The sequence below is a fragment of the Triturus cristatus genome, chromosome 8 (assembly GCF_964204655.1).
Source record: "Triturus cristatus chromosome 8, aTriCri1.1, whole genome shotgun sequence".
Lineage (NCBI taxonomy): Eukaryota > Metazoa > Chordata > Amphibia > Caudata > Salamandridae > Triturus > Triturus cristatus.
Genome location: NC_140591.1, coordinates 1,678,428,246 through 1,678,456,233, shown reverse-complemented (window position 1 = coordinate 1,678,456,233; position 27,988 = coordinate 1,678,428,246). Strand labels below are relative to the sequence as shown.

Genomic DNA, 27,988 nt, shown 5'->3' with positions numbered 1-27,988 from the left:
CAACTTTCCCACACAAAAATGTGTGAAAAGGGTGATTTTTTCAGCGAAATTTGAGGTTTGCAGGGCATTCTGGGTAAGGAAACGTTGGGGGATCCACGCAAGCCATACCTCCATGGAATTCCCCGGGTGTCTAGTTTTCAGAAATGTGTGGGTTTGGTATGTTTCCCTAGGTGCCGGCAGAGCTAGGGTTCAAAAACTACAGCTAGGCACTTTGCCAAAAAAGGTTAATTTTTCACTGCGAAATTGAGGTGTGTCCACGATGCGTTTTGCGCCGTTTCCTGTCGCGGGCACTAGGCCGACCCACACAAGTGAGGTACCATTTTTCTCGGACGACTTTGGGGAACGCGGGGTGGGTGGAAATTTGTGGATCCACGCAGATTCCAGAACTTTCCAGCAGAGAAATGTGGAGAAAATGTGTTTTTTTTGGCAATTTTTTAGGTTTACAAGGGATTCTGGGTAACAGAACCTGGTGGGAGGCAGTCAAGTCACCCCATCCTGGATTCCCCTGGGTGTCTAGGTTTCAAAAATGTATAGGTTTGCTAGGTTCCCCTAGGTGACGGCAGAGCTATGGTTAAAAAACTACAGCTAGGCACTGTGCCAAAAAAGGGTCATTTTTCGCTGTGAAATTGAGGTGTGTCCACGTTACTTTTTGCGCCGTTTCCTGTCGCGGGCACCAGGCCCACCCACACAAGTGAGGTACCATTTTTCTCGGAAGACTTTGGGGAATGCGGGGTGGGTAAAAAATTTGTGGATCCACGCAGATTCCAGAACTTTCCACCAGAGAAATGTGGGGAAAAAGTCTTTTTTTTGGCAATTTGTTAGGTTTGCAAGGGATTCTGGGTAACAGAACCTGGTGGGAGGCAGTCAAGTCACCCCATCCGGGATTCCCCTGGGTGTCTAGTTTTCAAAAATGTATAGGATTGCTAGGTTTCCCTAGGTGCCGGCAGAGCTATGGTTCAAAAACTACAGCTAGGTACTTTGCCTAAAAAGGGTCATTTTTCACAGCGAAATTGAGGTGTGTCCACGTTGCGTTTTGCGCTGTTTCCTGTCGCGGGCACTAGACTGACCCACACAAGTGAGGTACCATTTTTCTTGGAAGACTTTGGGGAACGCGCGGTGGGTGGAAATTTGTGGATCCATGCAGATTCCAGAACTTTCCACCAGAGAAATGTGGGGAAAAAGTGTTTTTTTGGGCAATTTTATAGGTTTGCAAGGGATTCTGGGTAACAGAACGCGGTGGGAGGCAGTCAATTCACCCCATCCTAGATTCCCCTGGGTGTCTAGTTTTCAAAAATGTATAGGTTTGCTAGGTTTCCCTAGGTGCCGGCAGAGCTAGGGTTAAAAAACTACAGCTAGGCACTTTGCTAAAAAAGGGTAATTTTGCATTGTGAAAATGTGGTGTGTTCACGTTGGGTTTTGAGCCATTTCCTGTCGTGGACACTATGCCTACCCCTACAAGTGAGGTACCATTTTTATCGGGAGACTTAGGGTAACTCAGATTTGTAAAGGAACTGTTATTACCTATTGACTTTCGATGCATTTCTGCCTTCCAAATGAAAGACATTGTGTAAAAAAGAAGTCATTCTAAAAAATGACTGATAATTCTCATGCTAGTATGAGTATTCCCAATTTCGGAAATGTGCAAATATCTACTGTTTCTAAACTCTATATTTTGTTCCCATTTCAGAAATACATAGGTGTTTTTCATACCGATTTTTCCATGTACACATTTTTACAGAATAATTACTATATACCCGGTACATAATAAAAAACCATTGCAAGTTGCTGCTCAGTTTTTGGCTCTGGGTTTGTCGGGTTCTTGGTGAACCTACAAGTCCTATATATCCCCACAACCAGAAATGTCCAGCGGATGTAACGGTATATTGCTTTCAAAGAGCTCTCAAAATTAGAAGAAGTTACAGGTGAAAACGTTGACACAAAAGGCGCTTTTTTTCAACAAATTTTCAATTCATCCTATATTTAACTGTTAGTTTCTATAAAGAAACCTTGATGGATCTACACAAATGACCCCTTGCTGAATTCAGAATTTTGTCTACTTCTCCAAAATGTATAGCTTTCCAGGATCCATTATTGCTTTTGTACGCATTTCTACCATTAACTGGAAGGAGGTCGAAAGCACAAAAAATAGCAAAAATAGGCTATGTCCCAGGAAAATGCCAAAACTGTGTAAAAAATGTTGGGTTTCTGACAAAAGTCTGTTATCCCCTAAAAGCTGGGAAAATGGTGATTTCAGCCCCACAAACCCTATTTTGATAACACTTGCAGGGAAAAACCCAGATGCTTTCATTTGCAGCCCGTTTTTCCCATTTTCCCAAAAAAAACCTAAATTTTGGTGTATTTTGGCTCATTTCTGTGACCCCTCCAGGGGAATCCACAAACCCTGAGTACCCTCAAAATCCCCATGATGTTGGAAGAAAAGGACGCAAATTTGGCGTGGACACCTTATGTGGTCAAAAAGTTACAGGGGCCTCAGCGCGCACTACCCCAAATAGCCAAAAAAGGGCGTGGCACAGGAGGGGGAAAAGGCCTGGCAGCGAAGGGGTTAAAGAGGAGGCAATGGTCCACCAGATCTCCTAAACAAATAAAAACAAGCAGAAAAAGAGATTTCTTGGAAGCTGCAAAGACCAACAAGAAATGGTATTCTACTGGACTATCACGTCTTATAATATTGCTGTTCAAAGTGGCTCAGCCAGAACATCGACTGCAACGCTATTGTGAGCGGGAGCTAGAGACAGTGTGATTGTACTGTCCATAGCTCTTGATATGTGTACCTTCATGATACATATATTTACATATATATTGATGGTAGCTAGATGGGGGTTACAGATTTTTGCTATATGCTTATCTATACAATATTTGGTATTCAGTTTTCAGAGTGAAATATTTTGCAGCATAAGATGATTGTACTCCATAGTCCGGAGCTCCAACAAGGAAAAAGTCACTGAAAGAATTGGAATTCCAGCACATTCAGATTTGCATCATATCATTCCAAAGACAGTACATAATGGTTCGATAAGGATGAGCTTGTGCAGCATAGAGGAAGGGTGGACGTCTTTCTTCTTTGAGATTATCTCCAGTCATTGTTTGAAGACCTCAGCCAACAGGGGTTTCACCCTTAGAGGCTCGCCGACCAGAGACTTTTTCATGCTTGAAGATGATACATACCAGTATGATATATTCATAAAGCAGTATCTAGTGGGCTTTTTTGTAAAAGTATTTCTTACTCACTGTTCTTTGAATATAAACTGTGAAAAGCTCTCAGTGACACAAGGCAAAATATTCAATTGTAGGAGGTGGGAAGAGAAACACCATGACTTGGTGAATAATGATATGGCTTACAATGAGCAATGTCCCATGATCAGGTGATGTTCTGGTTTCTAAAGAATACCTTTGGAACTACTTGAAAGATACATATATGTAATGGTTGAAGGGAGAAGGACCCAGGAAGTGAATTTGAGGGATTGCAACAGTAGATGAGGGGTATGACGATGACTGAAGATGAAATGCCGCCCCATAGGGCGGTGCCCATGACAACACCAAGGGTGTCACAGTGACTGCTCTTTGGAGGACACAGAATCGGACACAGTGGGATCAGGAAGACTAATCACAAGGAGGCGCCATTATGTGGCTACCTTTCTACACTGGCTGTCAAATGGCCAAATGCAAGTGTCAATGGAACAAGCATTCATAACATTTCTTGCTTGATTTGATAAAAGTGTAGGTGCTCAGGGTCATTCAGACGGGATGACAGAGAGAGACCGGTGTAGTGTTATTTCAGGAAGTATTCTCACCTTTTGGAAATTGAGTCTGAGGGAACAGAACATTGATCAATAAAAAACTGATGTATGTGTAGTGATCAATGCATACAGCAAATGTTGTTGCTATAAGCCACGGCCGCTGCAGGTAAGAGAGGTGGGGCCAGCTGGGGGGGGGAGGGGGATTTCAAGAGATGACCACAAGGCAAAATTCAATAAATAATTAATTTTCCCACATGTTCGTCTTTCAAAATCCCCACAGCCGGCGCCACCACTCTCACCTGCAGCGGCTGCGGCTGGTTGCTATTTGGGAGCAGAGAAAATGTACCTGTTTGTTCCTGAAGTCAGCTCTAATTGGGAGGTTTTTTGTCACAAATCAAAACATGTGGCCTGGAGCAGAAATATATCTTATATCGTGTGATTGAGATGGTTGTACACTCCCTATATTGATGGGTGCCATTTTAGTGTGCTCAACATAAGCGTCAAAACACACATTTTGGATGCAGTGCTGGGATTTATGGAGATTGATTTGGAAATGGTCCACAAATGCCTTCTTGCATACCAGCACTTACGCCAGATGGTTATTTAACAGTAATAGTATATTATAAAAATGTGATGTAAGAGTGCCACACTTTCTAGCTACAGACCAATCTTCCTCTCAACATATCCAGCCAAGGTCATAAAGAAACTGATCTTATCAACCACGTCAGAATCCACCAGGTCAGTGATGCCAGGCACTCTGGAATCAGGCCTACCCAAAGTAGAGAAACGGCACTTATTGCTACCACAGGTGACATCTGCATGATCCTTGACTTAGGGGGCGCAGCAGCACTCATTTTCCTGGACCTCTCTGTAGCATTTGGCAAGACCTCATAGTCCATCCACATCAGACGCCTGCATGAGATTGGCAGGTGCCCCCTTTTTAATGGATGGAACACAAGCTGTCAGCCTGGGACCTTACTCCTCGGAAGCCAGCAAACATATCTGTGGAGTGCCTGATTCAAGCGCCCTATCCTCTTGAATGTATACATGCTACCGATGGTCAACATCAAACACGCACACCAACAACCTCTCCTATGCCGATGACACACAACTCTTACTCTCCCTCTGGGATGATGCACAACTCTTACCCGTAATTCATGAAACATGTTCACAGCCTGCATCACCGAGGTCACTAGCAGGATGAAAGCAAAATGTCTCAGGCTAAACACTAACAGCCTCATGCATCAAGCCAAAATCCAGTCGGTAAAATACCGATTCGCTAATAGCTCCCGGTATTGAGTTAAAAATACCCAATCCCAATGCATCAACCCAAAAGCAAAAATCGCTATTTAAAGAATCCTTAAATAGCGATTCCTTAAATAGCGATAGCATTTAAGGAATCCCAAATTGAGATTCCTTAATTTAAGGAATCTCAATTTGGGATTCCTTAAATGCAATGCATGAAAGTTAAAAAATTAGCGAATTCGCTAATAGGGGGAGCAAATTACCATGAAGATGAACTGCATGGTAATTTGCTAAAAGTTTGAAAAATGCACTTTTGCAAAGTTTCATGTTGCGCACACACATGCCCTTAGAGCATGTGTGTGTGCAACATATGTGCACATATCAATTTCAGGGGTGCAATAGGGTGTCATTTTGACACCCTTGCACCCTTGAAATTGCATGAGCAATTTGCGAGAACCTACTGGTACTCGCTATTTGCTCATGCAATCTCCGATTCATTCCTATGGGCCATTAGGCCCATAGGAATGATTGGGACGGCATTCCTTAATTGCTACTTGCAATTTGCTAGTCGCAATTAAGGAAAGTTAAGGAATCGCTATTTGAATAGCGATTCCTACATGCATAGCCTTTTGCTATTCCTTATTAGCGATTCCTTATTTTTTGCTAATAAGGAATCGCAAATGGCATTGTTGATGCATGTGCCCCTAAGGGTTTGATTACAATGTTGTTCAGAAAGGTTCCGAATGTCATTTGTTTGGTTCGAATCCGATTCGGAAGCCTTGTTTCCAACCGTTTCGGAAACATTTCCGAATGACCGATCATGATGTTTGGAAACCATACGACTGTCCGACTTCCTTCCCAATGCCATTCAGAGTAACGGAGTCATTCGGAGCCAACTCGTACAGGTCTACAGACTGCGTTTCCAAATGAGCGATTGGGATGTCAGATTCAGACAGCCTTTCCGAATTGGTTGTTCTGACATGAATCGGCTGTCGGAAGCTGACTTTGGGGGCCAATAGCAGGCCCCCATGTACACAGGGACCACTGAATTGGGCCTGTGGCGGTACCCATGGGGCACCCCTTTCCAACCATGCACAGTGTGACAGGCACCTTGGGGTGCCCATCACAGGGTGCACAATTTTCCACAACCACCCCTTTTTGCAATGGGAGCCTGTGTTCTCATTCGGAACACAAGTTCCCATTGACGTCAATATGAATCTGACCGAACGATTTTCGATAGCATCGTAATCGGTCGTTTAGACTCACAGAACACAATTCTGTCAGGCACGATTCCAAAACCGATTTGGTCGGATGAGTTTTGAACGATACTGTAATCAGCCCCTAAATATTGATCTTTGGCAAGAACACCTTGACATGGAAATCCAGCCGAGGTGTTAGCCAGAAAAAATCAGACCAACATCCACAATCAGCAGCCACACCAGGAACCTCGGAAACTGGACATCACCACACAAGTCAATGCTATCACGGCTTCTTGCTTCGTCACCCTGAAGATGTAGAGGGAGAACATCAAATGGCTCTAATGCAACACCAGAAAAACCATCACTCACTTCCTACTCACCAGCAAGCTGGACTACGGGAACCCCTTCTAGGCCAGGATAACCAAACAACTCACCAGAGGACTACGGACTACCCAGCAGTCGACAGCCAGACTTATCCCCAACAGAACACACAGCACTCACGTCACACCACCCCTTAGAGAGCACCATTGACTCTCAATACACTGTGGTCAGTGGATATAACAATCTCATATACCTTTTCGCATTCTAGGTTATCATATGGATCCTTTGGAGGAGCTGGTTCCTATGGGTGTCCATTGTTGAGAATTTATATGTGAGAGGTGTGTAAGTGGTTCATATTGGCCCACTCAGAGTTGTGTATGTCATACATTCATTCAACTCCCTCAAGCACAAATTATTCTTGTTTTGCGATGATGTTTTTTGATGGGATACTGTGAGGGTGGCAGTTTGATTAAGTTTAATTGTTTTGCCCAGTAATGCATTTCCCCTTTTTTTTGTCATTGCCGAACTAAATCCAGCTTTAGACTTAATTCACTTTCTCGCCTCCTAATATTCAATTTACGACTGCCTCTAAGGAATCTGTTTGAGACTAAAGGAGGTGAACGTTTGGTTGTAATGTTCAGCCAGAAACATTCTTGGGTCTGTCTTGTGCATATTTCTCTAATGCCCTTGAAACACTGTTTTCAGTGGTCTGATTATGCTTATATTTTGTTTCAGGGGCATTTTATCATAAAAGATAATGAGTACCATTGCAATTCATGTACTGTTTAGTGGTCAGTGTGGTTACAGTGTAGGATTCGAGTTCCTTAAATTTGTAGGTTCCAATTTTCGTATAGAACAATCATGATGTGTGTAGAAACCTGGAGTATACCCAGGAAGGTAGTAGTTGTGTTTCTTTTTTATTTAAACTTGGACTGATTTTGAATCTTTTTTATGTGTGTGGCTTTTAAGACCCATTTGTTGGTTTAGTAGAACTGTTGGTTGATAGGTTGCTAAATAGTAGGGGACAATTTTTTGAGGTACTTGACTGATCTGGTGGTGTCCGTTATAAAAACGTGTAATGAATCGAATCTGGTTGTTCCATGTATAGGATTTTTCTAAATGCACCCTATGCTAAAAGTGCAATTAAATGTTTCATTTCCTCCTGTAATGTGTTCAACATTGGGTATTTTGCTCTCTCTGTTCTAGTCTATCAAATTGTTATTGAGGGCCAGATGTACGACCATTACGTTTAGCGAGTCCCAAATTGTGCAAATTGCGAATCGCAATTTGCGACTCGCTAAACTCAATGCACAACAGTGTCTCAGACACTGTTTGCGATTCCCAATTGGGTCTCAAATTGCATGCATCATGAATATTAATGAGGCTGTTGCAATTTGAGACCCTATTGGGAATGGCTGGCACTCCCAGGGATGGTGGCCTGCTGTGTCCACCACTTAAAGGCTAACGGGATGTATTCCAAAAATAAAAATGAAACTCTTCAGTTTAATCTTTTAAGGGCAGGCAGTGGTCCCCGGGACCACTGCTTGCTCTTAAAAAATATTTGCAAACCCATTCACAAAGGGGTGGTAAACTGCAAGTGTTTTGCAACCCCAAATGCGGTTGCAAAACAATCATGCATAGGTTTGAGACTCGCTATTTGGAAGGGGCGCCCTTGGCACGCCTCTTCCTAATAGCAAGTCGCTAACCATATTTTGTGAGTTCCTAATAAGTTAGTAACTTGCAAAATAGGGTTAGTAGATTGAGCTCATGTTTTTTGTGGTCGCAAAGGGGCCAAAATACCCTTTACGTCCTCAAAAAATGGTCGGACATCTGCCCCTGAATGTTTTCTTCAGAACGACTGAAACTGTTGTGTATAATACTAGGCAGATGGCAACTATAAGACTGTAACTTCGAGTTAGCAGCAGTCTCCTTCCTGTGTTTTCTAATTTGAATATTATAGTCCTTACTGTTGATAGTTAGATCGAAAAATCAATTTGGTGGCACATTTGAGGTAATGCTCATGTTTCGTTTGTTTGAGGTTATATGTTATGAATATCTGATGAAAATGGATGCAGACCCTTGCCAGAAGAATGTAATCTATGTGGTAGCCCCAGAAAGTAATGTGAGGCATGACATTCTGAAAGAGATTGTGCCATAGCTAGAATTTCTCCTCTTTTTCCATGGGTATTCACACAAAGAGAGGTGCAAACTTTGCACCCATAGCAGTCTCATCTATCAGAGGTAATGTTTTCTAATGAAGCAGCAAATGTTCTTTAATAGACAAAAGGCTCAATCGTTCACTTATCCTGATATTTCATTGTAGAAATTGTTCTGATTCTGTAGAGAGTTATTTTTTGACCACTTGTATTCTGCCTAATGTTTGATTCATGTGTAAAGGCTCACCACATCCATAGTGATCAGGATGTAGTCCTCTTGCCATTCCATATTGTTAAATTTACATAAAATATCTTTAGCTTCGTTAATATATGGCAAAAGACTTTTCATAAGTGGATGTAAGTGACGGTCAATGTATCCACCAATATGGGAGCAGCCAGCTATTATTGATCATCCTAGTGAAAGAAACCCATTTTTGTGCATTTGAGAGAGAACATAGAAGGATGCCATAAAGGGCTGTTCCTTAAAAGGTATTTTTGCCAATGGTATGCAAGCCCTGATTATCTACATTTCCTCTTTGATAGGTTTTAAAAAAAATTATCATATATTCCTGAAAATGTATAAACCCGGCCTAGTTTGTAATCCAGCTGGTCTCTCCTTTATTTACTATCTTTTCTTTTTATGATGTCCTTTTTAAATTCTTTTGAGCCATGTCACCCCGGTTGGTGTCCTCAATTTCTTTTGAGAGTTCATCGAGTTTTGCTTTGTATCTGTCATATTCTTCTTAGACAACATGAATGGATGTTGATGGTTGATGCTTTCTTTAGGTCAGCTTCCCACCATTCTGTCGTTTTCTTTTTAACACCGTTTTCAGTGATTGAAACATACTTCTCGGTGAGGAAGGATTGGGTTTTATTTGAATGTTTATTTTTGAAAACTTCATCAATTCTGTTAGTTTTGTTTGCATGCTACTCCTGCAATCTGCCACAGGTATGTCTTGGTTCCTGGCTAGGCCAAATAAAAAGTATTGCCTCTCTTTGAGAATGCTCTGCAAGCTGTTTAAGTACAACTTGTAGAGATGCTTCAGTACCTGTTGATCCCATGTCTAAGCCCTCAGCATCATTGGATTTAATATGATCATCTGTTGAGGTGCCGGCTACTCTCCTAGATCTCATGACAATTGAAAAAAAAAGGAACTGTAAATTGAGAACAGTACCCAATTTAGTGCTATCCCTAAAAGAGTTGCAATCTATACTTTTAATCAAAACATTAGATTAACACATGACCAAGATTGATTAAAGTATGGAATAGCATTGGAGCCACTGATGCATCAATCCAGGCAGGAGGTGGCATATAAACTATTAATAACATCATCAAGAAGGGTTCAAGCAGGGCACTGTCACCAACGTGACGTGATTAGATATTCTGAGTGCAACCTAAATGAAAAAGACAAAACCAACTCCCTAGCTCCAGTGGGTGAACCAGCTGGTATACAGGCTCCCAAATCTGCAAGAACTCCCAGCTCATCGCTCATCAGAAAGTAAAGTTACATATAGTAGTGTTTTGCAAGTGACTATGTGACACATGACCACACTATTAGAGCTAACAGTTCTACTCTCAAAGTTCAAAGTAATTTGTGTCCAGACGTAATGCTGCTCCATGTCCCCACAGATTTCAGACTTACAGAGAAAATCAGATTCAGTGATATTATGTAGGATCAATCATACTTAAAGATAGCAGTGAAAAAGGAGGGATATTATGGAACAGATGTGATGATCACTTTGGACAAGCTGGGAGAGAGAGTGGGACTCATAACCTTGAGGAGGGACTTAGGGTGGGTTCATAAAAGTGAGAGGAGAGATTGGTATTGGCAATTGTTTCACCCAAAATAAATGGGAAAAAACCTATTTGAAGATGGACCAGGCAGTTTTGAATGTTAATGGTGTGCTCTCACAGACATGTACATTTTTAGAGGGTGCAAATAAGCATTCAGTCTTATTCCCTTATCTACAAAAATAAGGTAACTCCTCTCCATGCTTAGGAAATGGTGTTCAAAATATCTGATTTAGGCTTAAGTCACAATTTTGAAAAGTGTTTTGGTCAGAGATTTAACTTGCTGTAGCTCCTACCTAGAGACAGCTTGATCTTTCTTGAAGAGACCTGTTGTTGCCACACACAACACACACCTTTTATATCCACACAATTTGTCCATAAAGAAAGGTGCTTAGGTCAGCTGTTCCCTGCCGAGGTTGGTGTGGGTGAGCCCCCTGTAGGACGTGGGCCCTAGGGTTGTCCATCAAGTTGTGGGACCACAGCATTTTGCAGATATTTGCAATGGGGAATTAGTCCCTCATCTAACTTGCACTTACAAATACATAGTTGGTACAGAATGGTTACTTGTCTCTACCCAAAGGATGCAGGCTTGCTTTTTCATCCCTCCACCTTCCCTTCCACTGAAACACATGAACCTTTCCATCTTTCCCTGTCATCCTGGTGCAGCAGGAGACAGGACTGTGAAATAATGAAGGAAACAAAGTGAGAGCTTTGTGTGAGAGTGCATGTGTGCGTGAATGTCTGTGACCACATGTTAGTGTCTCTGTTTGTGTATGGATGTGTGTGCCAGGGTGTTGACTATCTCTGTGTACAAGTACATGTGTGTTTGCATGCATGAAGAGTGTGCAACTACACACAAACTGTTGGGGTATTCATCCATATATGCTGTGGAGATGGACATTTCTAGAGGCTTCGTGAACTAGAGGTGCAAAGAGAGAGCCAGAGCAATCACAGTCTGGAAATGCAAGCTCCAACGCGCACAGGAATGAGATTTTTACACATACCCTTGCACATTGTATTGCTTCAGGAGGCGGTTAGGGTACCCAAGCTCCTGAATCTTTGACATGGATTCTTAAGCTCATTAACATTAAATGCTAGCATGTGTTTTCCAGGTTCAATGAAACAGAAATGTATTAGTCCTTAGTGAAGATAACAAAGAAATGTTCTTGGTAGACTAGTGGCTTTGAAACAGCAGAGAAGTGGTGTGGATGTGTTATACATTATGATGGTAGCATTTCTCAACCTCCTTTTGGGTATTAATGTTAACTTGGACTTTTCTCCAGTCATGTACCAAGGGGGGCATCAAACTGAATAGGAAGCTGTCTGTACCAATTACCCTGTAATTTAAGAGCCTTAGAAAGGGGTCCTTTGGTACTGGTGACCAAAGTACCAATGACTCACCATCAGGGTTTCTGCTTGGACCTTTAACAGCGCCGCTGGGAGACGGAGGGTGATGGACACCGAAAGATGGGAAAGATTGCTCTAGATTTTAAACTGTTTACCAGAACAAAAGCACCCATGATGGCCCTGACTCAATGGCAATTCTTGGTACCTTGGGTTTCTCCATAGGATGAGTCCTGCTGACCTGTTGATCACCCCTACTGGCATTGGCATATGGCCATGTCTGAACTGGGGTGGCAGAGTGGGCTAAAGAACGGTGATGGATCAAACCCAGATCTGTTGACTGGGTGTGAGTGTTTGATTGGTTCTGATGCTCCGTCCATCACCACCCTCTTTTGTACCGCTTTGTTCGCCATAAGTTGGCAGGGTATGCTCAGACGTTGAGTCCCTTGCTCACTTTGCCACTGGACTCAAGCAAGCCTGGCTGAAGACGGCTGAAATGCCAGAAACCGGTCCTAGGAAGCTTGTTTCCGGTCCAGGGAAGGCATGGATTGACAGTTCGGGCTGGACTGTTCCCATGAGGCACAGGGTCAGACTGATTTGCATATGGCCATGTCTGAACTGGGGTGGCAGAGTGGGCTAAAGAACGGTGATGGATCAAACCCAGATCTGTTGACTGGGTGTGAGTGTTTGATTGGTTCTGATGCTCCTTCCATCACCACCCTCTTTTGTACTGCTTTGTTCGCCATAAGTTGGCAGGGTATGCTCAGACGTGAGTCCCTTGCTCACTTTGCCACTGGATTCAAGCAAGCCTGGCTGAAGACGGCTGAAATGCCAGAAACCGGTCCTAGGAAGCTTGTTTCCGGTCCAGGGAAGGCATGGCTTGGCAGTTCGGGCTGGACTGTTCCCATGAGGCACAGGGTCAGACTGATTTGCATATGGCCATGTCTGAACTGGGGTGGCAGAGTGGGCTAAAGAACGGTGATTGATCAAACCCAGATCTGTTGACTGGGTGTGAGTGTTTGATTGGTTCTGATGCTCCGTCCATCACCACCCCCCTTTGTACCGCTTTGTTCGCCATAAGTTGGCAGGGTATGCTCAGACGTGAGTCCCTTGCTCACTTTGCCACTGGATTCAAGCAAGCCTGGCTGAAGACGGCTGAAATGCCAGAAACCGGTCCTAGGAAGCTTGTTTCCGGTCCAGGGAAGGCATGGCTTGGCAGTTCGGGCTGGATTGTTCCCATGAGGCACAGGGTCAGACTGATTTGCATATGGCCATGTCTGAACTGGGGTGGCAGAGTGGGCTAAAGAACGGAGAAGGATCAAACCCAGATCTGTTGACTGGGTGTGAGTGTTTGATTGGTTCTGATGCTCTGTCCATCACCACCCCCTTTTGTACCGCTTTGTTTGCCATAAGTTGGCAGGGTATGCTCAGACGTGAGTCCTTTGCTCACTTTGCCACTGGATTCAAGCAAGCCTGGCTGAAGACGGCTGAAATGCCAGAAACTGGTCCTAGGAAGCTTGTTTCCGGTCCAGGGAAGACATGGCTTGGCAGTTCGGGCTGGACTGTTCCCATGAGGCACAGGGTCAGACTGATTTGCATATGGCCATGTCGGAACTGGGGTTGCAGAGTGGGCTAAAGAATGTGATGGATCAAACCCAGATCTGTTGACTGGGTGTGAGTGTTTGATTGGTTCTGATGCTCCGTCCATCACCACCCTCTTTTGTACCACTTTATTCGCCATAAGTTGGCAGGGTATGCTCAGACGTTGAGTCCCTTGCTCACTTTGCCACTGGATTCAAGCAAGCCTGGCTGCAGACGGCTGAAATGCCAGAAACCGATCCTAGGAAGCTTGTTTCTGGTCCAGGGAAGGCATGGCTTGGCAGTTCGGGCTGAACTGTTCCCATGAGGCACAAGGTCAGACTGATTTGCATATGGCCATGTCTGAACTGGGGTGGCAGAGTGGGCTAAAGAACGGTGATGGATCAAACCCATATCTGTTGACTGGGTGTGAGTGTTTGATTGGTTCTGATGCTCCGTCCATCACCACCCTCTTTTGTACCACTTTGTTCGCCATAAGTTGGTAGGGTATGCTCAGACGTTGAGTCCCTTACTCACTTTGCCACTGGATTCAAGCAAGCCTGGCTGAAGATGGCTGAAACGCCAGAAACCGATCCTAGGAAGCTTGTTTCCGGTCCAGGGAAGGCATGGCTTGGCAGTTCGGGCTGGACTGTTCCCATGAGGCACAGGGTCAGACTGATTTGCATATGGCCATGTCGGAACTGGGGTTGCAGAGTGGGCTAAAGAATGTGATGGATCAAACCCAGATCTGTTGACTGGGTGTGAGTGTTTGATTGGTTCTGATGCTCCGTCCATCACCACCCTCTTTTGTACCACTTTATTCGCCATAAGTAGGCAGGGTATGCTCAGACGTTGAGTCCCTTGCTCACTTTGCCACTGGATTCAAGCAAGACTGGCTGCAGACGGCTGAAATGCCAGAAACCGATCCTAGGAAGCTTGTTTCCGGTCCAGGGAAGGCATGGCTTGGCAGTTCGGGCTGAACTGTTCCCATGAGGCACAAGGTCATACTGATTTGCGTATGGCCATGTCTGAACTGGGGTGGGAGTGTGGGCTAAAGAACGGTGATGGATCAAACCCAGATCTGTTGACTGGGTGTGAGTGTTTGATTGGTTCTGATGCTCCGTCCATCACCACCCTCTTTTGTACCACTTTATTCGCCATAAGTTGGCAGGGTATGCTCAGACGTTGAGTCCCTTGCTCACTTTGCCACTGGATTCAAGCAAGCCTGGCTGCAGACGGCTGAAATGCCAGAAACCGATCCTAGGAAGCTTGTTTCCGGTCCAGGGAAGGCATGGCTTGGCAGTTCGGGCTGAACTGTTCCCATGAGGCACAAGGTCAGACTGATTTGCATATGGCCATGTCTGAACTGGGGTGGCAGAGTGGGCTAAAGAACGGTGATGGATCTAACCCATATCTGTTGACTGGGTGTGAGTGTTTGATTGGTTCTGATGCTCCGTCCATCACCACCCTCTTTTGTACCACTTTGTTCGCCATAAGTTGGTAGGGTATGCTCAGACGTTGAGTCCCTTACTCACTTTGCCACTGGATTCAAGCAAGCCTGGCTGAAGATGGCTGAAACGCCAGAAACCGATCCTAGGAAGCTTGTTTCCGGTCCAGGGAAGGCATGGCTTGGCAGTTCGGGCTGGACTGTTCCCATGAGGCACAGGGTCAGACTGATTTGCATATGGCCATGTCGGAACTGGGGTTGCAGAGTGGGCTAAAGAATGTGATGGATCAAACCCAGATCTGTTGACTGGGTGTGAGTGTTTGATTGTTTCTGATGCTCCGTCCATCACCACCCTCTTTTGTACCACTTTATTCGCCATAAGTAGGCAGGGTATGCTCAGACGTTGAGTCCCTTGCTCACTTTGCCACTGGATTCAAGCAAGACTGGCTGCAGACGGCTGAAATGCCAGAAACCGATCCTAGGAAGCTTGTTTCCGGTCCAGGGAAGGTATGGCTTGGCAGTTCGGGCTGAACTGTTCCCATGAGGCACAAGGTCATACTGATTTGCGTATGGCCATGTCTGAACTGGGGTGGGAGTGTGGGCTAAAGAACGGTGATGGATCAAACCCAGATCTGTTGACTGGGTGTGAGTGTTTGATTGGTTCTGATGCTCCGTCCATCACCACCCTCTTTTGTACCACTTTATTCGCCATAAGTTGGCAGGGTATGCTCAGACGTTGAGTCCCTTGCTCACTTTGCCACTGGATTCAAGCAAGCCTGGCTGCAGACGGCTGAAATGCCAGAAACCGATCCTAGGAAGCTTGTTTCCGGTCCAGGGAAGGCATGGCTTGGCAGTTCGGGCTGAACTGTTCCCATGAGGCACAAGGTCAGACTGATTTGCATATGGCCATGTCTGAACTGGGGTGGCAGAGTGGGCTAAAGAACGGTGATGGATCAAACCCATATCTGTTGACTGGGTGTGAGTGTTTGATTGGTTCTGATGCTCCGTCCATCACCACCCTCTTTTGTACCACTTTGTTCGCCATAAGTTGGTAGGGTATGCTCAGACGTTGAGTCCCTTACTCACTTTGCCACTGGATTCAAGCAAGCCTGGCTGAAGATGGCTGAAACGCCAGAAACCGATCCTAGGAAGCTTGTTTCCGGTCCAGGGAAGGCATGGCTTGGCAGTTCGGGCTGGACTGTTCCCATGAGGCACAGGGTCAGACTGATTTGCATATGGCCATGTCGGAACTGGGGTTGCAGAGTGGGCTAAAGAATGTGATGGATCAAACCCAGATCTGTTGACTGGGTGTGAGTGTTTGATTGGTTCTGATGCTCCGTCCATCACCACCCTCTTTTGTACCACTTTATTCGCCATAAGTAGGCAGGGTATGCTCAGACGTTGAGTCCCTTGCTCACTTTGCCACTTGATTCAAGCAAGACTGGCTGCAGACGGCTGAAATGCCAGAAACCGATCCTAGGAAGCTTGTTTCCGGTCCAGGTTAGGCATGGCTTGGCAGTTCGGGCTGAACTGTTCCCATGAGGCACAAGGTCATACTGATTTGCGTATGGCCATGTCTGAACTGGGGTGGGAGTGTGGGCTAAAGAACGGTGATGGATCAAACCCAGATCTGTTGACTGGGTGTGAGTGTTTGATTGGTTCTGATGCTCCGTCCATCACCACCCTCTTTTGTACGGCACTGACGCAATGGCAATCATTGGTGCCTTGGGTACATTCCAGGGCCAAGTCCTGCTGACCACTTGCTCTGGCTCAGTTGCATTTCTTGCCACCTTGAATGTATTTAATACACAATTCATGCTAATCACTTGTGTTAGCCTTGGCTCAACGGCAAATCTTGGCACCTGCCATGGACAAGTTATGCTGTCCACCATTGATGGCCCTGGTCCAAGGGGAATTCTTGGTACCTTGGTTCATCCAAGACACAAGTCCTGCTGAGCACATGGGATTGCCCTTGCTTGATGGTAGTTCTTGGCACATTATGTTCATCCATGGGGTGAGGCTCGTTGACCACCCTTGCTGGACCTGGCTCAATGATAATTCGTAGCACCTAGGGCCCATCCATTGGATGAGTTCCGTTACCCACCTGCACTGCCTCTGCCTCAGTGGCATTTCTTGACAAGTTGGGTGCATCCCAGAGACAAGGCCCACTGCCTACCTGCTCTGGATCAAGCACAATTGTAAGTCTGGGCACTGTGTGTACATGCGAGGAATGATGGCTTTTACCCACCCATGCTGGCAGTTTTCTTTATTTACTGTTGAGCATCCAGCAGGGTATGCCTGTTACTCACATGTGGTGACATTGCATAATGCTAGTAACCCTATACTTGTTGCCCACTCTTGATAATGTGCTGGTCCTGGGTAAGTGGTTTTTAATTCTTTGCAACTTGTGCACATCCATTGGCTATTGTCCACCCATGGTTAAATCCTGGACCTCACATAATGTTAGTTTTTTGGGGCACCTTGGCTACATCCATGGCATGTTGCTCACCCATGAAAAAATGCTTGCTATGGCATAATACTGTTAATTCAGGGGCTCTCTAAAGTATGATGGTGCCTATTTCTAGAATCATGTTGGTCTTGGGAAAATGGTGGCCATTCTTGACACGTTGCGTGCATTCTTTTTGCCAGGGAGTCCCAACTATCGAATAATGTTCGTCTTGATCTATTGTGGGTAACCATGATATGATAACTACCCCCCCCCAAAAAAAAATTTAAATTAGTTTGAATATACTGAATTTTACACAAGCTCAGAATAATGGAACTGGAGCAAGTGACATTTTGTAATTTGCAAACATCTTTAAAAAAAACAGGACAGAAAGGTCTTCACAGATGGCTGGATTTTGAAGAAAGGGGGTGGCCAATTGCACATATACATTACTTGCTTGAAAGCAACAGTAACATGGGGGTTCCACTACTTCCACTAAACACAGTAAACAAGAGGACCGGTGCACAAGAAACAGACTGCAAATCACCCTACAAATTAACTCTGCTCATTACTAGGCCAGATCTCCTGAGAGATAAGCATCCATTCTTTAGTATATTAAAGCAATAGCAAAGCCAAAAGGTCTGGAATATAAATGAAAATGCAAGTAAGACCTGTGGACTCTGCTCATTTATAAGCATGTCTTTCACTTTGAAGATATGTTTTTTTATCTGTGTTTCTTTCAGCGCGCAGGAGTGTCTCATACTGATATGGAAGGTTTTGGTGCCACAATAGCTCAAAGGTTCTCAGTGTTATCTTCCCTCATTCAGTGCTTGTGAGAACCCGTGTGCTGATCTTCTGTTTTTCCAATAACCTCCTCCATATCCAGCCTGGGACGGGGCTGTGAGCCGGTTGGTTTCTTGCTCGGGGATTATATGTTGAAGCGAATGAGCTACTTTTGAGGGAAGTGAAGGATTGTTGAGGTTCCTCAAATCCCTCACGCATGATTTAGATCTTCCTGACTGCCCAGCCGCGATCATGACTGAGGATATGAGAGTGAAGAGGATGCCGCCATTCTCTGACCTGGTTTATGAACGCCTGGAGTTGCACCCTTGGCATGGATGAGTGTTGACTGAGGTAATCATCGAAGACATAAATGGAGCTAGGAGGGATACAGATGTTTCTCTTTTATCACTCAGTGGAGATTAAAGTCTCCAATGAAGACGTTATTTTTTTTTATTCAATGGAACACCATTTTCATTTGAACCAACAGGCTTTGAAAGCTGGAGTACTTATCAGTGAACTCATATATCTCATGAGCTTCTTGGAAATAACAGCAAACTCCACCCATGAGTTTGTTTGTTCTGTCCCTGTGGATGACCGGGTATTCTCCTGGAATAAGCATGCCCTTAATCAATTGTCTCAGTCTCTCTCAGGACAAGATCCTAGTTGTTTGCAGTAATTAAGTCCAGAATTCCTCTGCCAGTTTGAGTTCATGACCCACAAAAACAAGACTTATGCTCAGTTTGGATAGTCTGGCCTTCACTTGAATTGGTCTCTTGTCTCCCATTTTAGTGTCTCCATGAATGGGAACGTTGTCGCCTGTGATGAGGGATGTCAAGCTATCGTGGACACCGGGACCACAAATCTTGATGCGTCACCCTCTGGACTCGCAAGTATTGTTAGTGCGATTGGAGCGAGTGAGAACTCAAATGGAGAGGTAAGATTTCTCAGGTTAGGTGAAGAGGTCACCTACAGGGAGAGGAGACACCTTTGGAGCGTTATGATCTATATGAGCTTACAATGTTCTTCAATCTGCTGGGAGTGTTACCTCATGTAGGTTCTGTTAGACGAGTTGTACTCAGAAGCCTCCATCCTCTCGTGTCTTCAGTAATGAGCTTCTTTTGTAATATTTCATACATTTATTTCCCTTTAATTGACAAGAAATATGCTCTTTTAAATAATGACACCATGCATTGCAATGGTATGCCATCTAAAATTAGCAAGAACAGGTAAACATGTGTACCCACTGCTTCAACGATGAAAACATGAACGTTTACCCAATGGGCAGAGACAGATCTGCTCTTTAGCACTTGTTTATGCCATGTTTAACCCGCGCTGAGTCTACATTAACCCTCAGAGTAATGCTATACTCTGGAGCCTGTGACCATGTCATATCATTTTCTTATTTCTCTGAAAGGTTATGCAATTGCAGGTGCACTTTACCCTCTCTCTGACTAGTGTTTGTGATGCAGTTGTTGGCATGCTTTGAAGTAACTTTAAACCATTGGGAGTATGTACCATACATCTGACTGCTATGAGCATGACAATGTGTTTGAAAAACATCCAGGCGCAGATTTACAGAGATTCTGTTACTTTTTAATCACAAAATTTAGAAACCAACGAACATCACAATTTGTGTTGGTATGTAATGCAAAGTATTGCAACACAGCACAACTCACTGCTTTGTATTATTTTGCATCAAGGGGACATTCCATGGGTCATGCATGGGTGTTCTCATGCAACCACCCGTGGGTTTTGATGCAAATCCCCATCTCCCAAGAATTGTATAGAAGGATTTGCAGCAATTTTCATTTTTGATGTGTGCTGCATTCTACAGCACACATACAAAGAGGAGCATGCCTTAAAGCATAGTTTTTGTACAGGAAAGGAACCCTTCCTTCTCAAGAAATATGCTGAGCACAACACAGGTACCCTTCCATTATGGTGCAAGTGTGCCCTCATTGACACATGGCAGACACAGGTGTATCAGTGCAGGGACACAGGTGGACTGTGACACTCCTAAGTATATATGTCGCAAGTATGTTCCCTCCCATTCACGAGATGGAGCGGAATGCGGAAACTTTACTTGCTGCTCTGAGTTGCGTGAACTATGTCCTCAAATATAACGTGAAGCTGAAATTACACCCTAACATGTTTGCCCTCACATTGGACTTTATTAGCATTTGGACCTTGGCTGGTCGATGACCCTAACACACCGTGTCTTTTTCATTCACTTTAGTATGAGGTTGACTGCAGCTCCATCAGCTCTCTACCAGACATCGTCTTCACTATCAGTGGTGTGAACTATCCTGTGCCGGCCAGCTCCTACATCAGTGAGGTGAGAGTCCTTCCAGAGAGCGCTGTCCTGTCAGTGCTTGAAAGATCCTGAAAGTTCAAACCTCCTGGATAGAGCAGCCTAGGGCTGGGACATGGTAGTAGCTCCTCTCATCACCTAAATATACTTGTGGCTCTAGTTACAGTTTGCTTAGATAATATGATCCTTAAACTGGGAAACACAACAATGTGTTTTTAGGGCCATTAACTCTCTTATTCATTATTTAATGGCCGGTGTTAAATGACTGGAAATTATAAGCAGTAGAGTCTGGTGAGTGTGGAAGTGCAAAAAGAAAAGGCCTTGGTGTAATTTCAATTACGCCGGAGTAATCAAAGTAATTTTGGTAATTATGCATTAGTATTTAACACTGATAATAACATAATTACACCTCACACAATTAAGAGTAATTTGGGGGAAAAATCCTACTGTGAAAGTATATTCAGTAAGCACCTGCTTGCTTTTCAGTTTTCTATTGCATTTACCACTATTTCTTAGCGCACAATGCATCCTCAAGTCTATTTTGGTAGCGATGAGGCATTTCTGCGCTAACAGAATAGCACTGAGTGCAGAATAATTCTTCTTCCGTAATTCCTCATAATCTTTCTGAATGTTGTTGTAATCCCACGTGATTCCACTGCACAGAATTACACGGGTTATGCCCCCCATTAGAAAAGATGTGATGCTTTACATTGAATGAGAGAGCTTCCTATGCCAGAGAGACTTTGGGTTGTTTTCCCACCAAAAATATTCTATTAAAAGGGGGCTAAATAGTGCTCTTTTATAATACGCTGTTAGATTTGGGGGTCTCTAGTTGGCAGAGGTAGGTACCTTTGACCAAATAGAGACCCTTGCGTCTAGTAAGGGTACGGGGCTACACTCCTAAAATAACCCCTGCTCACCCCCTTGATAGCTTGGCATGAGCAGGCAGGCTTATCTCAGAGGCAGTGTGTAAAGCATTTGTGAACACATACAGTAATACACTGACAACACTACTGATGGACACCACACAGGTTGTATTATAAAAATAAGTATTTTAACACAAGACCAAATGACAAAAATCCACAATACTGTACTCAAAAAAATAGACTTTAAAATGGAAGGAAATAGCTCAGTTCTTTCAAGATTGTAAATGCAACACTTTACTCTCAAAGTACTTGGATGCGTAATGCAAAGCAAACAAAAGGGTCGCAGGGAAGGTGATGCGTTGGTTCCTTACACTCAGGGGAGTGGATGCGTCGGTTCCTTACTGCTGTGCAGGTGACTTGATGCTCGCTTCCTTACTGTGCGGGGAGGTGATATGTCGGTTTCTTCCTGCTCTCTGGCACAATGCATCAAGATGGCGCCTCAATGTGATACTTCTCTCCGGTGTGATGCGACAATATGGGGTCTTGGTTACGATGCGACAATGTTGATGCATGCACGCCCAACGGCCGTGCGGCGACACAATGATTTTCTGAGCCGCGACAGGCCCTGCGACACGCTTCTCCGGTAATGTGATGGTGACATCTGCAGCGGCGGCACGCTTCTCCAGTGATGCGTCGCACTTTGGTGAGGCGATGGCAGCAGCGGCAGCACGCTTCCTTGACGATGCGATGGAAACTGCTGCTGCGGCGACACGCTCCTCGTCGTTGAGTCGCGCTTCTAGCTTCCAGCGACACGCAGTCTCTCAGAAGGCCCAGCACAACAGCAGGCACTTCAATTCCCAGCAAGGGAATTCAGGGGGGAGCTGGTTGGTGAAGTCTTGTATCCCTGAGACTTCAGGCAAGAGGCAAGCTCAAAGTTCAAGCCCTTGGAGATTCTTCTTCAAGTTGATGAAAAGCACACTCAGTACTCTTTTCCTTTCTTTGGCAATGAAGCAACCACTGCAGGCCAACCCCCTGACACACAGCACAGGGATAGTCTCCTCCTTCAGCTTCCTGGTTCTTCTCCTCAGCAAAGGGTCGTCTGCCTCCTGGTCTTCACCGGGTCCTAGGAGGCAGAGTCAGCACAGGTCCCAGACCAACGCCGAAGAGAGCGTGAAGCGACCCCCCTAGAGTACCCGCTGTGGCCTGAAACCAAGGAGACCAGATTGAATGTGCGACCAAAAAGGAAACAATTTTTTCCCGCACTTCCACAAGGGTGCCTGAACTTAAGGCCACTCTATTCTGCACCAGGTCCTGAAGAAAGCCCACTTGACCCCTCGGGGCTGACGAGGGCTGAAACATGTCGACCTTTTTTTGGACACTAATTTTAAAAGTGCACTAGACCATAATAAGTCTGATGTGTGCACAATTACAAGAATTTTTTTAAAACCTATCCCGAATCCAGTACCAATAAAGAAATCTGCTGGCTTTACGAGATTTTTAAACAAAACTTTTTCACCACAATCACCTCACCTTTTTTATTCACGATCACTACTGTGACCACCAGTGGTAAAAGCCTCCGGGTGGAGGAAGCATTGGATTAACCCAATGATTATGCGATCACGTTAATGACAAATCTAGCGGAGAATCAAGATATACCGCTAATCTCGATCCTTTACCAAACGTGAATGAGGGTTTCTTAAACAGTACAACGTACTAACCATGCAATACCCTGGTTCTCCCAGGACCAGTGATCCACTCTCCCATTGATTTTTTGATATATTGAGATAAGGAAGCTGAGTGGACCTAAGCCCTTCTTTCTCCCTCCTACCTGATTTTTGAACTTCATTGGTCATGGGCACAAATCATCTTGTGCAGACCCAGGACCATTCTCAGGCTCCAACACTCATCATTCGGTGTCAGAGGACGCTCAGGCTGCTCTTTCATGGGCACCAGAATGTAGTGCCTTCTGTCAATCTTGGATCCGCCGGTGCACTGCACTTCTATTGGAGCAAAGGAAAAAGAGGGGTGTGTGTGGCCAAAAACTCAGGCCAAGGGGCTCAAGGGACTGCACACTGTCAGAGGTTACCAGCACATGACAGGCGCTCCTTTGCACTGAAATTCTGGTTCTGTGGCAAAACCAGCTCCTCCTTCTTTTCTGATGTTGAACGCCTTCTGATGAAGCAAGTGCGATGCTTTAAACAGTTCGTTGTATAACAAGGGGACTGCAAACAGGTGGCCTGTGATCTTTAAAGGAGTGGCCACACGCCATGGGACAATTTTGGTCTAGAATACACTGTCATTCTCAAAAAGCAATACAAATATAAAGGCAGTAGGCAAAACAGTGTCTCTAATCTTTTCAATTGGGTTTCCGTGTGAGAGCCTCCATCATCTAAGGGTAGATAACTACACGAGAATTCTATCTAAATGGATGTCTTCACATATGGTGGCATTGTCTAATGGGGCAAACACATTTTTTATCTCAATGATTACATCTAGGTGTTCCTAAATTCCTTATCTAGGACATCTAAATAGAGAAATCACATGGTACAGATTATCATGGGCATGTAGAAAACTTTCACATCAGGTGCACTATGCAATACACAGGCTAATAGTCAAATATGCAAACAAAAGACAAGAACTAGAGGGTCCTGATATTTGCATGATTAGAACACATCTGATCCCACCAAAAATTAAAGCAGCAGGAACAAAAGGGTAAAAACCACATTAAAAATAGACATTGAAAATTTGTCATGTTCAAAAGGGTAAACGTAAGATATCTCCTATTGGTATGGAAAACTTGTCTTACTATAATATTGAGTCAGTTAACCAGTCTATCGCTACCCTGACAGTCAGGCTGGAAAACATTGAAGCAGGCCTAAGGAAAATTCTTGAAAACCAGTCTGGTCATACAAAAGGGAATTTTACATAATATGGGGGTCCCTGGTGCATCACTGCAGTCTGGAAGTGTGAACCTGAACAATACACCTACAATAATAAATGGGCTGACTGGTGAAAGGAATACGGAAAAGGAAATTGGAACTAGGACACAACTAAAATCCCCAATAACTAAGCATGATGCGACATCGGTCAGGGGAGAAGCAACAAAAGGAAAAAAAAAAAATCTATAGGAAGAACACGAATTTACTTGGGTGATAGTCAGGCATGTGACACAACACCAAGAGTGCGGGTGATACACAAAAGGCCAAAGTTACACAAATGTTAACTCTACCGCTGGCGACTACACCATATACGATACTCCTAGGTAATATTCCAGTTCCTTCTTCAGGGAAAAATGAAAACCTGGTTTTTCTTTTAAGGAACAAAAGCCATATGCTACTTAGGAAACAGAACATCATTAACTAATGTAATATAGAAATTAGGCCACCTTGAGTCACAGATCTATAATTTCATCCTTAGGTCCAATCAAGGATACATAAATGTAAGGCTGCCTGTTCCTTTAAGGGAAGGGGCAGTAACGTGACTAACTGCAGGTGACACACTTTGATCCTGTATAGCTCTCTTATTTTCCTTAAATACCATTATAGCCAAATAGACATGCACTGGTGAAGTGTTGTCTCTCATGTTCACAGCATGAAATATCATTATCTGTGGAATTTAGTAACCAGAACAAGTTCAACCAACTGTTGCGTAGCGATGGGCATCGTCATGACCATCCCCTCACAACACAGGTAACCTTATAATAGTATCAAAAGCAGCAACAAAGAGAACAAAAACATGCATAAAAATTTTAAAAATAATAAAAACGCACAAAACGTCCAGCCATCAGATATACTTGCTGTATATCAAGCACAAAAAGCATAGACAAAACAATAGCATATGTGAATAAGCGGTGACACACAACACCATGTCATATACTTTTATGCACTGTAAACCTGCAGCCCAAAACCCAATATTTGGGCCTGTTTAATTTGTCAGGTTTAAAATCCTTACCCTCCTTTTGACAGCAGATCACCAAGCAATGGAAATCTGCTGTCAAATATAACTTTACTGTTTCTCTTCTAACATACAGGACCAGCAAGAACAATTCATGATAGGACCAAATACACAAAAATAAATTTCCATTACTTAACTGTACCCCCTTGTCAGTCCTTGCAACATCCAGCCACTTAACTTTTACCTTTCTAAAAGTAAAAATCTTTACACTGACACTTCATATTAATTTGGCACCTACAATTTCCACTGTGAAAAATAAGTCTTAATTGGCAAATCGTTCTCACTTAGGCATGTAGCCTTCACAATTTTAGAAAAGGGCTGCATCTTATTTGCTCTCTAAGACTTAATGCAACACTTCGTTTCCTGTCAAGTAAAAGCAACTAGCAGGCATCATTCTATTTTTTTAGAGCGAGACACAAATGTATCAGTTCTGCAAAGCATTTAACATGATGTTTGGACTTTCAAAGAAACCCCTTTTCAATATTTTCCCTTTGGAATTAAGTTCTTTAATTGTATTGATGTTCTTATGGAGAAACCAGAAAGCCCACCTTTAGAGGCCGTGTAGCAAGGTCATTCTGCATTCCACAGAGACAAGGCCCTAATTTAAAAGGTCATAAATGTCAACGTGGCAGCCCACTCCATTGTTTACGGGAAAACTAAAGATAGCATCTCAGCAGCGTGACTTGAGCCAGCCTCTGCAGCTCTCCTAGCCCCCAGCTTCTGCCACTCTGAATTTGTCAAAGCCAGAAGGCCTTCCTAATTCCTCCTAACTTGCAATAATTTACTTTATTTTGAAAAATAATTTCTCCTTTTTAGGCGCGCTAAAAAATTATCTCTATTCCCAGATTATTAAACTACATTTACTGTGAATAATTCACAAAACTTAATAACACACATACCAGTTTTTAGATTAAATGCTTGTTGCAATCCTATGCAATGGTACACATTTCATCAACCTTAAATGAATGAACGTCTCAGTAGGCCCAGCTGAAGTTAGAACCTTCAACCCTGATATTAAAACAAGCCTTTGTACTGGCACATTGACTCATTGAATCATAAGAAGGCACACCCTGTAAATATATATCAAACCTAAATGTATGCATGTACTGAAGCCTGAGACACTTTAAAAAGTACTCCGAATGAAAGAAAATGCAGTTTAAACAGTGCTTTTACCCAAATTCGACTTTGATATTTTAGGCATTAAAAAACGAATATCCTACAATTTTCCTGCATAATATGCATTACCAGAATGTCTATTACATAACCCATGAGTCAGGCATTGGAAAAAAATAACATATACTTTATAAAAATGAGTTTGTTTGCGCCTGCGCCAAGGGAAAATTGTACACACGAATGCTTGTCATTTTAGTGATGCAACACAACTTAAATCAAATTTTAATGCTAGGAGGTCCTAGTATGAGTATTAAGCTTTATAAATATTAAAAAACGATTTTGAAAAGCAGTTATTTTTTTAAAAATAATTTTTCCATGTTAAATAATTTTCTTTAAAAACAACCAATTATTAGTTTTTGTGATAATTCCACATATAAAAAGCAAGCTGCATCCCTTGCCTATCATTTTGGACACATTAACTCATAAGCCTAAGCGCATAAGCCCAACTTGAAACGCGTCACATTTTTGCACCACTTTCATTTAAAAGGAAGGTTATGCAAAATTCCACCCGTGTTTAACTGGGAAAGTGCTGGCTGAATGAACATTCCTATCAAATATACTGCAGCTGAAAAGTTTGCCTGTGAACATCTAATACAATGCATCTAAGAAAAACGCTGTAAATTTATTTATTTTTGCAAAAATAGATAATTTCGTTTTTGGGGCCTTATTTATATCTATTGAATGTGTTTCTAATTTTATCCTTTAAGCATTTAACGGCAGTTTGGTATATGTGCACAATTGCTCATTCTATAAATTAAAGAGCAACATATAGCTATTTTAGCACATCACACGGTTCATTTCTGGATGTTTTCTAAGTTTCTACTTAATATTAATTAACCAACATTTTACTTAACAGACTGAAAACATCAGAAGACCCACAAACACACATTGAGCTCATTTCAGACATAAACAGAAAGGGGTCAAACACACAATACAGCGCGCTTTAGCCATTTTTCATAAATAGCGCCGTCACAATTTACTTACAGGAGTTGCACTAATGAGAAAACCACATAGACATTTAAACACACAGTTGACTTACAAATCAATACTCAGGACAGAAAGAAAGAACAGCTCACAGACTATACTTGAACCAAACCATTTGCAAATACTAGTTGTAAGTCATATTTACAAGAAACGCTTCTCAATAGTGTTCCAAAAGACTGCATAAACAGCCCAACAGACTGATGTATCTCCAAGAAGTAGTGAATGCGCTTAATTCACTAGCTTTGGTTAGCAGAACACCAAACAAAATCGTTCTGCATATCTTGATTCATAAAACTGCGCAGAACAAAGTATCCTTGTTTTGTATTTTGTCATATTTTAATTCCCCGGGGATACAAAATCACCAAGGAAGAAATATGTTTTTTTTAATTTAACCTATTTAGATATTTCCCACACTATGGTACCTTCCAAAAAAGCAACACATTTTTCCATGTGAGCTTACAAACAGGCATGCCAAAAATACTGCGGAAAATGCAAGTATTATAATCAAAATGGTGCTTAAGGTGTTTTTCATACGTGCACCGTTCAACTAAACCAAATGGAGAAATATCTCCTCATTGCCTGCCTACACAAATTGCAATTCGCATATCCAAACCTATACAAACCAGAAGTT

At 43.3% G+C, this 27,988-nt stretch overlaps 1 pseudogene across 1 annotated transcript in view; it reads left to right on the top strand.

Annotated features, from left to right (window-relative positions):
* Nucleotides 1–27,988, top strand: part of LOC146808580 (pepsin A-like) — a 105,821-nt pseudogene that overhangs the window by 63,609 nt on the left and 14,224 nt on the right. Inside the window, exons 6-7 of the transcript XR_014968036.1 lie at nt 18,859–19,003; nt 20,306–20,404. The product of XR_014968036.1 is annotated as a pepsin A-like (transcript). The remainder of the gene's footprint in view (nt 1–18,858; nt 19,004–20,305; nt 20,405–27,988) is intronic.